At 37.2% G+C, this 16192-nt stretch overlaps 1 pseudogene across 1 annotated transcript; it reads right to left on the reverse strand.

Moving 5' to 3' along the window:
- Positions 1-3476: 3476 nt before the first annotated feature.
- LOC143626991 (flotillin-like protein 4) lies at positions 3477-5331 on the reverse strand (annotated as a pseudogene). The gene is made up of 3 exons (XR_013152521.1): positions 4683-5331; positions 4227-4595; positions 3477-4045 (listed from the first exon to the last, which is right to left on the reverse strand). The product of XR_013152521.1 is annotated as a flotillin-like protein 4 (transcript).
- Positions 5332-16192: the final 10861 nt, after the last annotated feature.

Below are 16192 nucleotides of genomic sequence, written 5' to 3' on the forward strand. Positions count from 1 at the left end.
GGGATTTGATTCTTGGAGAAGATTCAAGACATAGAAATTCAGGTGAATCATCAAGTAATATATTAGTCACAGAAGGCAGAGGTAGGGGAAAACAACGAGGCGGTGGGAGTAGGAAGAGGAGTCAGTCTAGGACTCGTAATGATATTGAATGATGGGGTTGTAAAGAGAAGGGACACTTCAGGAATCAGTGTCCGAATGGTAAGAAAGAGGTGAACGTTACAGAAGTCAACACTGCAGAAGAATGCCCAGAGGATGAGTTTTATGTTCTTAGTGTTGAGGATAACGTTGATGCTTGGGTGATGGATTCTGGTGCATCGTTTCATGCCACTCACTGTAGTGAAACGACAAAGAATCTAAAGTTTGGGGATTTTGGAAAGGTTTGCGAACGATGATATTCTAGAGGTTACGGGTATGGGAGATGTTGATTTGATAACTTCAGCCGGTACCTCTTAGACTTTGAAAGATGTTAGGGTTATTCCAAGTTTGAAGAAAAGTTTGATTTCAGTTGGGCAGTTGGATGACCAGGGTTACGATGTTAAGTTCGGGAATGGGCAGTGGAAAGTAGTCAAAGGGAATCTCGTTGTTGCTCGTGGCAAGAAAATGGGTTCGTTGTATATGGTCGACATGTCACCGAAAGGAGTGGATCCAGTTTTGGTGAAAGACAAAGTCCGGTTCACAGAATCTCGTGGGCAGAAGAAGGTTCGTTTTGCAAGTAACAAACCCAGAGCCAAAGTGAAGATTCAGGATGAACGAGCTAGGAAGGTTAAATCAGTCAGAGGACATCGTGACAGTGGGAGCACAGGTCGTGGTTCAGTTACAGTTCCAGGTCGACAGTGGATTAAGAAAACCAGTATTCCAGCTGTAAAAGTCTCTCCAGTGGATTACTTGCTGAATATGGAGAGTGTTTATTCTCAGGGTATCTCAAGATCTGGTAGTTTGTTTCAGTGGGAGCCGGTATGGACAGAGAACAGGTCATGACAGTTTTAGCCGTGATTGACGTGTTGGAGCTCCGGGGAGCTTCAACGGGCCTTCAGGTTAATTAATGAGAAGGCGGTGGCAACTAAAAGTTAAATGTTTAGATTACAGAAGTACAATCAGGAGTGCAGACGAGAGTACTCAAGGCCTCCGAGTGGGAGTTTGTTGGGTTTCGTAGGCCTTTCGGTGTAGGCCCGGTTTATTATTTGAAGTCCAAAGGGCAAGCCCGGCCCGGTTTGGATTTCTTGTTTAATAAGATACTAACCCTAGTCGCATCTATATATATATATATATATGATTGCTATGTACTTGTAATCATTGTCACTCAATAAAGAATATCTAGTTGCCACCCGTGGACGTAGGTCAGTTTAGACCGAACCACGTTAAATCCTCGTGTCGCTTTTGCTTTCGTGTTGTGTTTAGTTTCATGTGTGCGTTTAATCCTAACAAGTACAATGCAAATATGAAAATATATCTATTGTTGTAAAAAAATTGGGTGAAATCTACAATAAATGAATAGATACATTTCAAAGTCTAGGATTAATATTACTCATGTAGTTGTCTCCTAAATAATATAAATATTTGTCTACAAAATAATTTATCTTTTATAGTATAATAAAATTCAGTCGCTCATTTAAATATTTCACAACTTCGAACAATTATTTCTTTTAAATGATCGTTTAATATAAACCAAAATATTTTTGTTTTATACTTCGTAGTGACATATATCTTATTTTTTTACACCAACTTCTTATGTTGGGTAATTACATTTTGCCTCTTGAACTTCTTTTTAAAAAGTTGATATTTAGATATGAAATTTTGATAGGTGTTGCATGGTTCAACTTTACCAACACCAAAAAAAGATCATGTATGTAAAAGAACCAAAGATTTACCGTAATACAAAAATAAATAAATAACCCGAAAATCATACCTTGTAATCTAGATAAATAAGTAATGCCAATGTGAAAACCTTCATCATTTCAATAAAAAGTTTTGACCTTTCGTTAATTTCACCCTCGTTTTGACATTTTGTTAATTTCACCCGTTATGCCATATCTAAGGTCAATTATAACCCTAAGGTATCAATTCACAAGTAACTAATTTGGTTTTAATTGCCAACTCTAACAAGTGAGAATATAAGAAAGTAAAAGGAAATCTCATTCTACATGTTCACTAAACTTCATTCTCCATAATGTTCAAATCAGCACCTAGTTTTAATCACAACACTACAAAATTGGTTGTAAACTGTTTCTATATGACTCAAATTGTTGACCTTGGTTCACCAAGATGCCCCAAAATGGATGGGTATACATGATAAAAAAAAAAAAAAGAAAGAAACCAACCAATAATCAAGTTTCAGTATAGAAACAACTCTTTAAATGCATTTCTATAAATAAATCAATTCGTAGAAACAGTTTTAAAATGTTATGGTAGAGTTGAATATGAAAGTTCTTTTTTATATACAATTTTTTTCTTTTGAGATTTTCAAATATTGCTAATTTGTACTCCCTCCGTCTCTATATAAGTGTCATGGTTTGAAAAACAGAAAATTTAAGAAAGTTTTAACGATTGTACTTTTTTCTTAACAAATTAATAAAATGTCCTTGACATATATAAAAAAGACAAAATTTGATAAAGTTTGAATGATTGCATGTTTAAGGGTAAATTTGAAAATTAATTAATAAAGTTTGAAAGTAGACATTTGTAATGGGACAAACTAAAAAGGTAATGTGGACACTTTCAAAGAGACGGATGGAGTATTACTTAAAGTCATTCTTGAACCCACACCAATTGTCTCACCAAGCTCATTTATAAGATCTGTTTTAAATCCATTTGTTCATTAAGTTACCACTGTCTAATAGTTAGCTCTTAGCTATTCTTATGTGATCATATATAGAAATATGTATTTTTGAGAGTTAATTCCTTTTAAAAAGTTTTAACTACTTATAGCAACTGTTAAATTTCCGAGTAGTTTCCAGCTGCAATCTATTATTATGATTTTACGTGTAAATGTCCATTTTCTTTCTTTTACCCTTTTAAGAGTTTCACTATACATAACAAATGTAAATTTCCTAGAAGCAACCTAAAAGAATTAATTTAAGTGTTATAAATGAAAGATATGATATAACTAGCTTTTATTTGTAAATATCCTTATTGTATATAACTATATAAAAAAGTAGCCATAAAATACTTAATACTGTAACGGTACATACAACTTGAAACATGAAACCAGTCATGTAAACAACCGATTACCTTTTATTTATTTTTGAAATGTATAGTTCAATCTAACCACTTTAAAAACTTATCAAACTGCTGGTAAATCCATCAAATAGACCTAACTGGTAGGATAAATTAGCTTAGCAAACAAGTAAATTTACTAGTAAATTTGCATAACATAATAAAACAGTTTCAAACAAATATTTAACCTTCACAACTTCACCACAAACCAGTGTCAAGTCACCACATAAATCATTCACATAATTAAAACTCCAACTAAAAGCTCTAAAAGTTATATAAAACTAAGAACTTTAATTCATGACTCCATATGCAACTATGAAATATGTTACCTTTAGTTTTCAGTGATCTTCCCCATCCAAGCAGGCGGCAGCATACCGGTTTGTTCATGAACCGTGCTAAACAACGGAGGCAACATCTTGTACACTCCGGCCACTTCCTTCATAGCACCATCACCACCGTCCCCAACACCACTTCCACCCGCACCAGTCCATATACTTATCTTGGGCTGCAATCCTTTAACCGCCTCCCCATTAATTTTAGCAAGGTCTTGTTACATTCCATTGTTGATCATTAAATAGTCCCTTAAGGCTCCATAGTTGCCTCCCACTGAACCCAAAAGAGTCCTTAAGTAGGTCCCTTGGGCCTGTGCAAGGGCAACCAGACCTTCAGCCTCTTTCTTTTTCGCATACAGTTCACCGTCAGCAACTTGTTGACGAGAGTAGAATGTGGCATCCGCTATAGCCTTTTGAGCCTCGGCTTCTTTTTCTTTCGCATACAAAATTGCTTCTGCGGATATTTGTTTCCTGTAAAGCTCCCAATTCGCCTCTTGCACCTTTGATTATTATATTGTACCCAATTTAACGATTATTAATTAAACATGTATCTTCAAGAAATTAATTACAAGATTGATTCATAATTGCTTCTGCGGATTTTTGTTAGTAAATTATATTTCCATTTCTTTCTTAAAAAAAAAAAAAAAAAAAAAAAAAATCATAATTTGTAGTGTATACTACCTTTGTTTCATATTCAACACTAGCTTTGCTTAAGAACTCCACCTTTAGTTTCTCCGTCTGAGTCAACGCGTTCATGATCTCAACCTCCTTCTGCAGCTCCGCCTCCCTAAGCGCCACCGCCTTGGTCGCCTCCACCTCCGCCACCTGTGAATCCTTGGCCCACTTTGCCTTCTTCATTGCCAGCTCAGCATTTGCTTCTGCCACCTCAGCCTCCCTTGCATTCTCAAACACCTTTACCTCAGTCCTCACCTTTATCTCTTCCTTCTTCCCCTGCCCTAGCCTCTGCGTCGATACAATCTTTGTTTCTGCTTCAATTTTAGCAGCGTTTTGCTGCGTTTGTCCTTGTCGAAGCTTCTCTCCGATTTCACCCTAGATCACACAATCACAAAATCTTAAAGTACCTATCAAAATATAAAACTAAACGTAGCTTATATCGAATATCGAATATCAAATTACCTTCATCTTGGCTTCAGAGACATCGATTCTCGCCTGATTTGCGGCTTCCATTTGTGTCTTCTGTCCTAAATACGAGAAATACTCGTGTCCAGGAAGATCCACCAACTGTTTAACATTCGCATTATAAATCAACAACCCGAACTGATTAAGTTCCAGCTGAACTTTCCCAAACACCTCCTGCTTAAACGCTTTAGTTCCTTTAAAGATCTCTTCCATGGTCATCGAGGCAGCGAGTACACGTGTCTCGCCCTCGATGATCCCCTTGACGAGCTCATTCATGTGGTTGGATTCTTTGTCGTGAGAGGAGATGAGTTTGGCGTACTTGTGGAGACTTTCTTGTTCGTCTACGCGTGGACCGATGGTGAACACGGCTGGGAGGATGAATGGGAGTTTCTCGGCGCTCATGGCCATGACTTCGAACGTGTAATTCACCGGAGAGATGTCGAAAACCGAGTAGGATTGACCAGGAAACACCCATGCTTTCTTGGAGATCTTGATGTCGTCGATCCCGAAACCGGTGATGACTAAGTACTCGGATGCACTTGCTACTCTATACATGATCAGTGGCCGGAAATGAAAATGGAGATGGTATGTAGTCTTTACTTTGGGTTGAAGGTTTAAGCTAAAGTTTTGAGACCCATGTGGTTGGCAGAGTGCATATATATTTAGAGTTTGAAAGTAACAAGTTTGTGGTTTTACATTTGTAATTAGTTTGAAGTCTAAGGCTAACTTCGTCAATTATGTTACAAAATACCATTTGTTAAATCAGAAAATAGCAAATTTGAGCCTAAAAAAATGCAAGTTTTTCTTTAATGGACTAGCACTAGATATGCTTTTCTTTTGTATTTATGGCGTGTATATGCCCATAACAACTAAACGCTTTGTAAATATAAAACTACTAACAACTAATCGTGTTAAAAAGTTAATAGTTGAATTGCATTCTATATAGTATATACACGATTTTATGCATGCGGGTGTCTAAATACTAGTTCTTAGACAAAGATTATGATTAATAAAATATTAAACGGTTACAATTGTTAAATGGTTACCTTGGGGACTAGGCTATACTTTTTGGTGACTAATTAAATATTGGCATTGTTGCAAACTCAGTTAAAAACCTAGAAATCCTAGATGAAAACGTTCGACTCTTTAGGAATGACATAGCATGTGTGAGCTAGTGTGTAAGAAGAAATGATTCGCACAGAATTATGCTACAAAATATATTCTTTTGGGGCTGTGATTTCATACAACACTTTTGGGAATCACTTTATTTTCATACAAAGGTAAACAATCATTTACAATACATAGTTTCTTGTCTTTTTCACGGATGATGTATGAAAACCAAATTCTGTTTCTTTTTTAAAGATGACTTTAAATACAAGCTAGAGATCAATAAACGAATACAAACACTAATCTGTCCACTTTAAATTATTTATCAACGATTTATGTTATATCCATAAAACTCGAGTGCAATGAGATCAACAAGTGAATTCTTGAAGTTGATTTTTCCTTCGACTGTAAATGGCTAGATACTCAAAAGAAATCTTTACAAACATCTGAATATAGGATGAGTCCTGCCACATTGACTCAAACCATTCATAACTACACAAGAAATGTAACATGATGTGAATAGATCAATGTCGTCTTGTTTGTCAAACATGTATTGTCGGATCTACAAACACCTCCCTCTTTACCAAATCCATCTTAGTTGGAAGTCTTCTTGATATCGCTCTCTACCCTAGAATGTTTTGGTGGCATGCTGGAGTATATGGCGTGCCTGTAATGAGTTCATCTTATCTAATTTTCCTTTCAAATTATCGGTGAAATAAAATCAATGGTGTTTCTTTGGATCAAAAGTAGGTCAAAGAATTGGAGTACAAAGTAGGATAAGTGGACGAAGTTTAACTTGTAATTATGTTTTGTTAGTGTTGTGTTGGTGTTTGTTTGTAGTGCCTCTCCTGCTAGTTTCTTGCTAGCGGGTAAGAAAATAATGGTGTTGCTTGGTGTTTGTTTCGAAAAAAAACTTATCTTACGAGATTATAGATGATAACGTTTATTTTTTCGTGAGTTTTAATTTTTAATAGCTCTAACTAATTAGAGCAATGCTAAACTTCTGCGTATTTTCCCTTGTAATCAATTATATAGATGAAAATGTGTATTTTGTGATCTTTTACCTTTTAATAGCTTTTACTATATATAGCAATTGTAAATTTCTCAGCAGTTTCTCGTATTCAATAATTGTAAAACGACATATAATATTGCCATATGTTTCTGTTTCTCAAATGTAACAAGCATATAAGAGGATAGGATACATAATGTGCTGTTAAATGTTGATATAACAAAACACATTAAGTGCTGTTAAATGTTGATATAACAAAACACATTAACTAAAATTTATGCTATACTAGTTAGATGTTTATATGACTATAAAATTTAACTTTAGCGTTATAAATGAAAGTTATGATGTAACCAGAGACGGATCTAGAAATTTTGTCTACAAGATGGGATTGAGGGGGCGGGATGGAATCATGTTATGTATAATCTATCAAATAAAACTAACTAATTACTAAAACTACCATCTAAATTAATAAAAAAAAGGAGTTTGGTATATCCCGTTCCAAAAATAAATCAACTCAAATGATAAAAGTCAACGTAGATAAAAAAAATTAATTTAAATTTAAGGTCAACAAACCTAGAGATGGGCCACAATTTAAAACTGAAAATGAAAATATAATCAACAAACTATTTGGGTAGAAATGTGGTTTTACAAACTACCTCTAATTCCTTATATCATTTACTCACTTTCTTCTCCATCATTCTTCAAATTATTACCTTCTACCACCGTTATCAGAAAAGACAACGGCATTTCTGCGGTGTGTCGGATTTGTTTCGTAACTGGCGGTAACAGACGGTGGTGTCACACCCGGCCCAAGGGGGCTAGTCGTGACCAACTGGTATCAACCATGAGCAGCGAAAAATAAATAAACTTAAAGAAAATTCATAACATGCATGCTAAGAGTTTGCAAAATTCAAAGGTACAAAGTAAACGGGTCAACCATGACACCCTTAAATTGTCTTAGGTGCATATCGCCATTAATTAGTCTAGAATGTCATCTAACGATTACATCTTTATTTATCAAGTAGTCTTCCATGACTACATTACTTTATTCTTGAGAATCAAGGCTTCTACGGTTCAAGGCAACTAGTGCATAACATGATTCCTTTCCCCCAATGGCTATGTTACCTGAAAAGTACATACTAAAATGCGTCAACATAATGCTGGTGAGCTCATGAGTTTAAGACACATAATAGTAAAGTTGACACATGATGGTATCTCACATATCAAGTCCACAATTAAACCTGCAACTAGCACATGTATTCCCAACTCGTACTAGAAGTTATACCGTCTCGGACTATCGACCTGCTAAAAGAAATAATCAAACAAGTAGGTTATATGCCGCAACGATTCGCAGATCTCAGTGTGGTTTACCCAACATAGGGTCACTGTGCGTGGGGGTCTCCCAAATAGTACTACCCATACAAGCCTCTGACCCATTCCCTTAGGCTAATGTTTGTGTAAAAGTTGGGACAAAAAATTAACAGTAAAACACCCCGAAATTCCATACCATATAAAAAGTTTAGGAGTGTGTAGTAGTTCCCAAATATTTAAGTAAAAAGGGATTACACGTGAGACTCACCGAATGCTCCAAGTAATTCAACAACCGACTTCCCGAAAGTGGTGGTTCCTATGATAAATAACGAATTATAAATACTTAACGCAACTAGTTTCAACCTTAATAAAGGCTCAATGGTGGAACGGGTATTTAATTCTAAGCGTTAGACCAAGTGTTAAGTTCCCGGTGGATAAAGTTTCATTTTATGGAAAGTTTACAGTTATACGGTATATAGTGTTGATGATGTGTGTTCAAGTATTTAGTTTAACTTCTAAATGCGTTAGTTATCTCTATTTACTTGACCATGTTTTAATAAAGTTTCTATATTTAGAAAGTCCGGGCTTTAGGTTTGATTACGGGTCAATGTATGGCCATAGAAGCTATATAATTTATATATATATATATATATATATATCTGTAACATAATTATGTATGGTTGAAAACATCAAGCCTCAGGTTTTCAAAAGTTAACAATACCGGTTGTCACCGGTGTTGTCGTTTTTAACGATAAGCCTTAAAATATACGTAGTTTGCATAAACAACTTCCCTTGTAATTAAAACTCCTAATTTTCCAGAAATATAAAGTATACAAAACATATTATTTCCAGGTTTGAGAATTTAGTAACTTTGTGTTGTACATTTTTAGCCCTTGTACGATTCGATTAACGCTTGGTTCGACAAAGATCGAGTTAAACACTTAGTTAATTTTTGGAAAATGAGTACACACTAAAATTATGACTTTATTAAAGTATAGTTACTGTAAAAATTCAGAATGTTCATATCTTTGTATTTTTGAAAGTTGAAACTGCCCGTTCAGTTTATGTCGATTCGCAACAACTAGCGGTTAAATGCCAAATCTTGACCAAAGAGGTGTTGTTTTTCCATAAAATGTTTTATACATTTATAATAAAATATTTTAAACAAAACTTTCTAGATATTGTGAATCTTACCTCTTTGAAGCGTTTTAGTCTTAAAAACCGGCCCGCTCGGTTTTAAACGAAACAACACTTTAAAGTTTGTAAACGGGCCCGTTTTGTAAATCCAATTTCCCTTACACATGTCTTAGTTTATATTTGCCTATTTAATATTATAATCTTCTTTTTAAAACTTTTAGTTTTCTAGTTTTCCACAGTTTACGGTTTAACTTGATTTTTGTGTTCCGAAAATACCCTTTTTATCAAAACCCCACTTTTGGTCGTAAAACCTGTTAAGACCAGTTATGATACATAAAAATAAGTTGTTTTTAAATTTATTGGGTTTTTAAAAACGTACACTTGGCCGCATCAATGTTAAATCACCCGGTCCCGGCTCGTTTGGCTTCTAGTTCGGTTTTTAAGGCAAGTTTTCGCGAAAACAATTTCGGGCCAGATTATTGTTTTTCAAAATATCATTTTTAGAGCTGCAAAAAATTGTTATAATCTTATCTAGGTTAATGGGCTTATTTCTTAGTTAAACGAGTTACGAAATGCGGGTTTGAAAAGGTTTTTTAATATAAGGTTTAGTTTTAGTTTTCGAGGTTGGTCTTGTGTAGTTTCTAGTCTTAATTTAACTATTTTAACTTCTGGAGATTATGTTAACATCCAGAATTTAAAATGGTCACCTATCGGTTTGGTTTTTATAGAGGTAGGGTAGCAAAAAGACCCAAATGCCCATAAAGATCACCCTCGGGTGAAAGAAGATTACCTCAATAGTCACCCGCGGGACACATTAATCACCCGCATAACTTAAGTCTGAGAAAGAATAGTAATAAGATCCAGAGACTATCTGTGGGGTAATCCAGACGCTCTCAGAAGTCATCCGAAGGGTACTATTTCCACCGGCAGAGATGACCGGAAGGTGACGTCAGAAGGACAGCTGTAATTAACTAACTTCTTTCTAGAAGATTTACATGGACTTTTCTTTGGGAAGCACGAGACTTAACATCCAATAATAGAAGGACAGCTGCCAAGGTTGTTATAACCATGCACATGGCCAAACTAGCCCGTCCTATCATATGCGGACACATGTCCAGGTTGTTACGAGAGTATCTTCTGGAAAACGACAGCTGGACCAATCACATTCCCTTACCCTTCGGCTATAAATACTCCCATCGCCTTCACAAGGTATTCATACACACTTCACTCTAACTCCAAATACTTAGTACGTTTCTCTCCTTAAGATCAGTACTTATTCTCATGCCGGATGGTGGTTACGGAAAGACCCCCCCTCTTGTCCTTCACGTACGAGATCATGGTGGTTGTTTTGAAGGTTTTCGTTATTGAACTTGGGAGATTGAGTTTGTATCGTTAGTTTGGTAGTTGTTTGATCCATACCCTGTGGACTCATTGATCTAACTCCTTAGGAATTAGATCCGTGTTTCTTCATTGGCTCCATCCGCGTTTGTGCTAGAATTGTAAGAGTTTTTGTTGTTCCGAACGATATGAGTCAAGCTTTTCAAGAGCCGACGGAAACTCCAGCAACAGTAAGACGTTCCACCGCTATCGGAGCACCTGGAGGTCCTACTCCGGGTGATTTGGGACATGTAACGATGGAAAATCGTCGAGTACGTACGGAACCAGATCTGGAATACGGATCTGGTAATTCCGCTCCGGCGAGATTTCATCGTTCTAACCTTAGAACTGAAAGAGTTCAGTCTCTTGAAGAATGGTTGCACTTGTAACAAGAGAACGCTCTGGCTGAATATGAACGCATGATTCGTGAAGAATGAATTCATGCTTGAACTTTAGTTTATGATGACATTCATTTGAGATCTCCATCTCCTCCTTCAACAGTACGAAGGAGTCAGATGCGTGATAGTCTTCAGACTGAGAGATTCTCTGACGAAGATTTTGGAAGACGATGGCGTGGTCCAGTCCGCCCTGTTGTACGGGAATCTTCTCACAGAATTGAGTACGAAAGCTACGATTCCAGAGGCCCGAGAGACCCGACATATCGCTGTAAGGAAGTAAGCTACTTTAGCGTTGGTAGTCAGATCCGCGGAAGAGAAAGAACTAGTCGTCCACCCCCAATAATTTGTTATACATAGTACCACAGTGATGTGGAAGAAGATTTCATGAAACCATACCGTCCCCCCATTCGCTGAGAAGTCGAAGTTCATTCCGCACATTTCAACGACTCTATTCCCAGTTAACGTGAAAATTCCCACTACCTTAGGGAAATATAACGGGATGTCGGATCCTAGTGACCACTTATTAAATTTTGTGGCAGTGGGAGGGGTCAGTAGTTGGACCCTCCCTTATTGGTGCCATATGTTCGCATTGACGTTGACTGGGGTGGTGCGGAAGTGGTTTGAAAAATTAACAGATGGACAGATCAAAAGTTGGGACGACCTGGTAGCCAAATTCTCCGAACACTTTAGTTAGCAAAAGAAACATACTCGTGATCCTTCCGAAATTCTGGATGTTGCTAGGCGTGATAATGAGTCTATTAAAGATTTCATTTCACGGTTTACTAAAGAAAGCTTAAACATTGGAGGAATTAACGAAGACATGTTGAGAGGAGCCTTCCGCAAGAATCTGCAGAGTAATGCATTGATCTGTCGTTTAACGGGCAAAGATGGAATGCCCAAGGCGTGGGATGAGATAATGTCTGCAGCAAAGTTGTTTGCAAGGACATAAAAAACTTTGGGATATGAGAGTCCTAAACAAATCTCGAAGGCTGAATTTCAAAGTTCGAAGGCAAATAAGCAAGCCAAAGGATCAATCTGGTCAGACTTCAACCTTCTGCGGAAACATCGAAACAATTCGATGCAAGAACACTGATTGGTAACAAAAATAAAACAAGTATTTTCATGAAAAATACCAACAACTGGACTCCGCTGACCAAAACTCCCTCATAAAATTTGACCACTGAAAACGTGAACTTTAGAAAACCCCAACCGATCATGAAGAGAGCATTTCTCAATCCTAAGAGCATCTTCAACGGGCTCCATGGCCCGAGGTCTGAACACACATGGCATACTACGGACGGAGCAAGGCGCGTACGCAACCGATGTGAAGGTGGTGGTTGTGCTGCAGGTCCGTGCCTGCAACCCTGCAGCGGACGGAAATGTGGGCCCTGTCAAAGGCCAAATTGAAAAGAAAAAAATCTTGAACACATAAAGTTAATGAAGAAATTGATTGCTTTCTTGTTAATTTGATTTGTAGATTGAAATTGTAAAATGTATGAAGCCATTTTAGAGAGCAGGGAATGAAACAATGGCCAACGGTTGAGATGAGTATAAGTTAAAACTATATTGAGATTTGAGATGCGTTTCTTTATTTCCTTTTTTGCAACCTTCATTCTTATAGGTTTAGCAAAATTGACCCGATACTTTTTTACAATGTATTTTTTTCTTTCTTTCTTTTTTAACCTTTTCTTTAACTTAATGAATGCATTTTACAATGGCTAGGAGTTTTAAAAAAAATATATATAATAAGTTTTATAATTTTTATAACACATAACATACAAAAAAAACTTAATTTCTAATTTTCTTAACTGCTTTGTTTTTATATTTATATTTTTAAATGTTTTTTTTTAAGTTGTAATTTTTAGATGTTATTTTTCAAAAGTTATATTTTTTAAATGTTTTTTATCTTCAAAAATGTATTTTTAAATGTTTCTTTTATCATTTAAATATATGTAAAATATAAAAACTAATTATCTTATAAAAGTAATCTATTTAAATACAAATTAATTGTAGAGGTGGGTGATGATGTGGTGGTTTGTGGATGTTTGTTGTTGTGGAAGAAAGTGGAGATTTTTGAGAAAATTTTGAAATATGATGTGGTGCTGATGTGACGGTTTGTGGAAGTTTGTTGTTGTATATGCTCTAAGAAGCATTGTACGTTTCATGATGATATTGGTCATAACAAAGATGATTGTGTTACCTTGAGGATTGAGATTGAAACCGCAATCAAGTCTGGAAAGTTGGAACACCTGGTAAAATATGTAAGACAAGGGACTAACAAAGCTTCCGCGCAAGTTGATCCTGACCCGCCTAAAAAGTAGGTCAAGGATTTGAATGTTCATATGATTCAGGGAGGACGTGTTAGTGGAAATAAAAGGTAGGAGATAGATGATGAAGAATGAAAAAGTGAACCCGGAATTTTCCCGCGAGTTAAAGGAGGACCATCCAACAAGAATCTGCTGATAATCACTGCCTTAATTGGTCACTATCGTTCACATCATGTTTTGCTGATACTGGAAGCACGTCAGACGTAATGTACGAACAGTGTTTTGAGCAACTTGACGAGGAAGACAAGGCGAGGCTAAAGCCAATTCATGCGCATACGAAGTAATGCATCCGCATGGAGTGATATCTTTTCCCATCACACTCAGTGATGGTATTTACTCACGCACCGAGGATGTGGAATTCCTGGTTTTACCAGCCAAGTCAAAACACGATGTTATCTTGGGACGCGAAGCAATCAGTGATTTCAATGCCCATCCTTCCACGGCTCATGGTGCGGTAAAAGTTCCGACTTGCACCGGAGTAGAAATGATCTGCATAAATAGACATTGCTTCATGACAGAAAGTTCAAAACCAAGTAAAGTACCAAAGCAAGTGAACAAAACTGAACCAGAAAAGTGGGTGTTGAATAAGAAAATTTTTAGAGCAGACAATTATAATTGGACCTGCTATCTATGAGATAGTGAGGACGTTTTTGGAACAATTGTTAACAAAAAATATGGACATTTTTGCTTGGCAACCTGCGGACATGACAGGCGTCCCACGAAGGATTGCGGAACACAAGCTGCGGGTGAACCCGACATTCACACCAATTGTCCAGAAAAAAACGAAAGATGGGTCCTGAGCAAACTAAAGCCATGAAGGAGCAGGTTCAAGATCTATTGAACGCTGGAATCATTCATGAAATTCAGTATCAAACATGGGTTGCGAATCCAGTCATTGTTCCTAAGAGCAACGGAACATGGTGGATGTGTATTGATTTCAAGGATTTAAACAAAGCATATCCTAAGGACTGTCACCCGTTGCCAAAAATTGACTTGAAGGTTGATGCGGTTGCTCCCTTCAAGTTCAAATGCTTCCTTGATGCTTATATAGGTTATCACCAGATCCGCATGGCGGCAGGTGACGAAGTCAAAATTGCATTCCGCACATATCTGGGCACATTCTGCAACAAGATGAAGCCTTTTGGATTGAAAAACGCGGGTGCTACTTATCATCGTTTGATGGACGAGGCCTTCAAAGATCAAATCAGACATAATTTTGAAGTGTAAATGGACGATTTAGTGATAAAAAAGTGTTGAGGAAGATCAAATGTTGAGAGATATCGAAGAAACATTCAATACTCTAAGGAAGATCAACATGAATCTTAATCCCAATGTTGTAAAAGTAGGTCTACAAGGCCGAGTACTCACTACAAGGTATGGTGCCGAGGGGAGTTTCTTTAACTCCGCCTAGTTACTAAAAATTGGTCAAAGGTGGTCAACATTAGCCTGAATCACAGTTAGTCGGTTAACTTGGGTCTATTTTGACTTAAAATATACACCATAATTCGTATTTCTATATTATTAAAGAACGGATATCATTATTTTTAATTAATGGTAACATTTTTTAGAATAATTTAGTGTTTAAAAATGTATTTCTCTTATTTATATTGATATCCATTTATTTTGTTATAAATATTAGTAAATTTATGATATTTGAAATATATATATTACCCAAAATCTAATTTTCTTTATATTTATCATGTCCGAGTACTCTCCGAGTACTCCCCGAGTACTCCGAGTACTCCCTCCAAGGGGGTCGGCCGCCTAGGGACCGCCTAGCGACTTTTGCAACATTGCTTAATCCTAGCAAGTGTTCCTTCAGGATGGTAGAGGGAAAATTCTTGGGCGTGATTGTTACAAGCCGGGTTTCAAGGCAACCCCGGACAAGGTCCAGGCAGTCGCCCGCATGCCTTCACCTTATTCTCTCAAGGAGGTGCAAACACTGAATGGTAGGCTGGTGGCCTTGAATAGATTTTTAGCCAATCACGCGCTAAGTCTTTCCTCTTTGTGTCAACTTTGAGGAATTGTCCAAAAAAAGCACACTTCAAATGGACTGCGGAAGCGGAACAAGCGTTTCTGGAAGTCAAGAAGTGCCTAATGGAGTTGCCTACTTTAACAGCACCGCAACCAGGAGAGCCATTGACGTTGTACTTGTCAGCATCAGACATCACCATTGGGGCTGTACTGTTGACAAACAGAAAAAATCTTCAAACACCGATCTACTATGTCAGCAGAACATTGTTTGACACAGAAACTAGATATTCAATGCTTGAAAAGCTAGTGTTGGCATTAGTCTATGCGGCCAGGCGCCTTCACAGATACTTCCAAGGCACCCAATCAACGTGTTGACTGGGTACAAACTGAAAAACGTGTTACGTAAACTAGAATTACCCGGAAGGTTAGCAAAGTGGGCCATAGAATTGGGAGAACATTCGATTGAGTACAGACCACAACCCGCGATTAAAGGCCAGGTGCTAGCAGACTTTGTCACAAAAGTTCCGCAGAACAAAGAAGAAGAGTGACTGATCGAACAACAAACTCCAATACCCCCGGAGCGTGATCAGATTTGGTCATTGTTCACGTATGGAGCTTCAAGTGGCGAAGGATCAGGCGCGGGCCTCAGATTGGTTAATCCCTAAGGCCATGAGTTCACCTATGCCATAAAGTTGGACTTTAAAAGTACCAATAACGAGGCAGAATACGAAGCTTTCTTGGCAGGCCTGTGGATAGCCAAAAATCTCGGGGTAAAGCATTTGGAAGCATGGGTAGACTCTATGTTGATAGCCGGACAGATTAATGGGTCATACGAGGCAAAAAACGATGTAATGGATTCGTACCTTT

Source organism: Bidens hawaiensis, unplaced genomic scaffold (genome assembly GCF_021521415.1).
Source record: "Bidens hawaiensis isolate Kalapana, Puna unplaced genomic scaffold, B.hawaiensis_p1.1 tig00004551_1, whole genome shotgun sequence".
NCBI classification, from domain to species: domain Eukaryota; kingdom Viridiplantae; phylum Streptophyta; class Magnoliopsida; order Asterales; family Asteraceae; genus Bidens; species Bidens hawaiensis.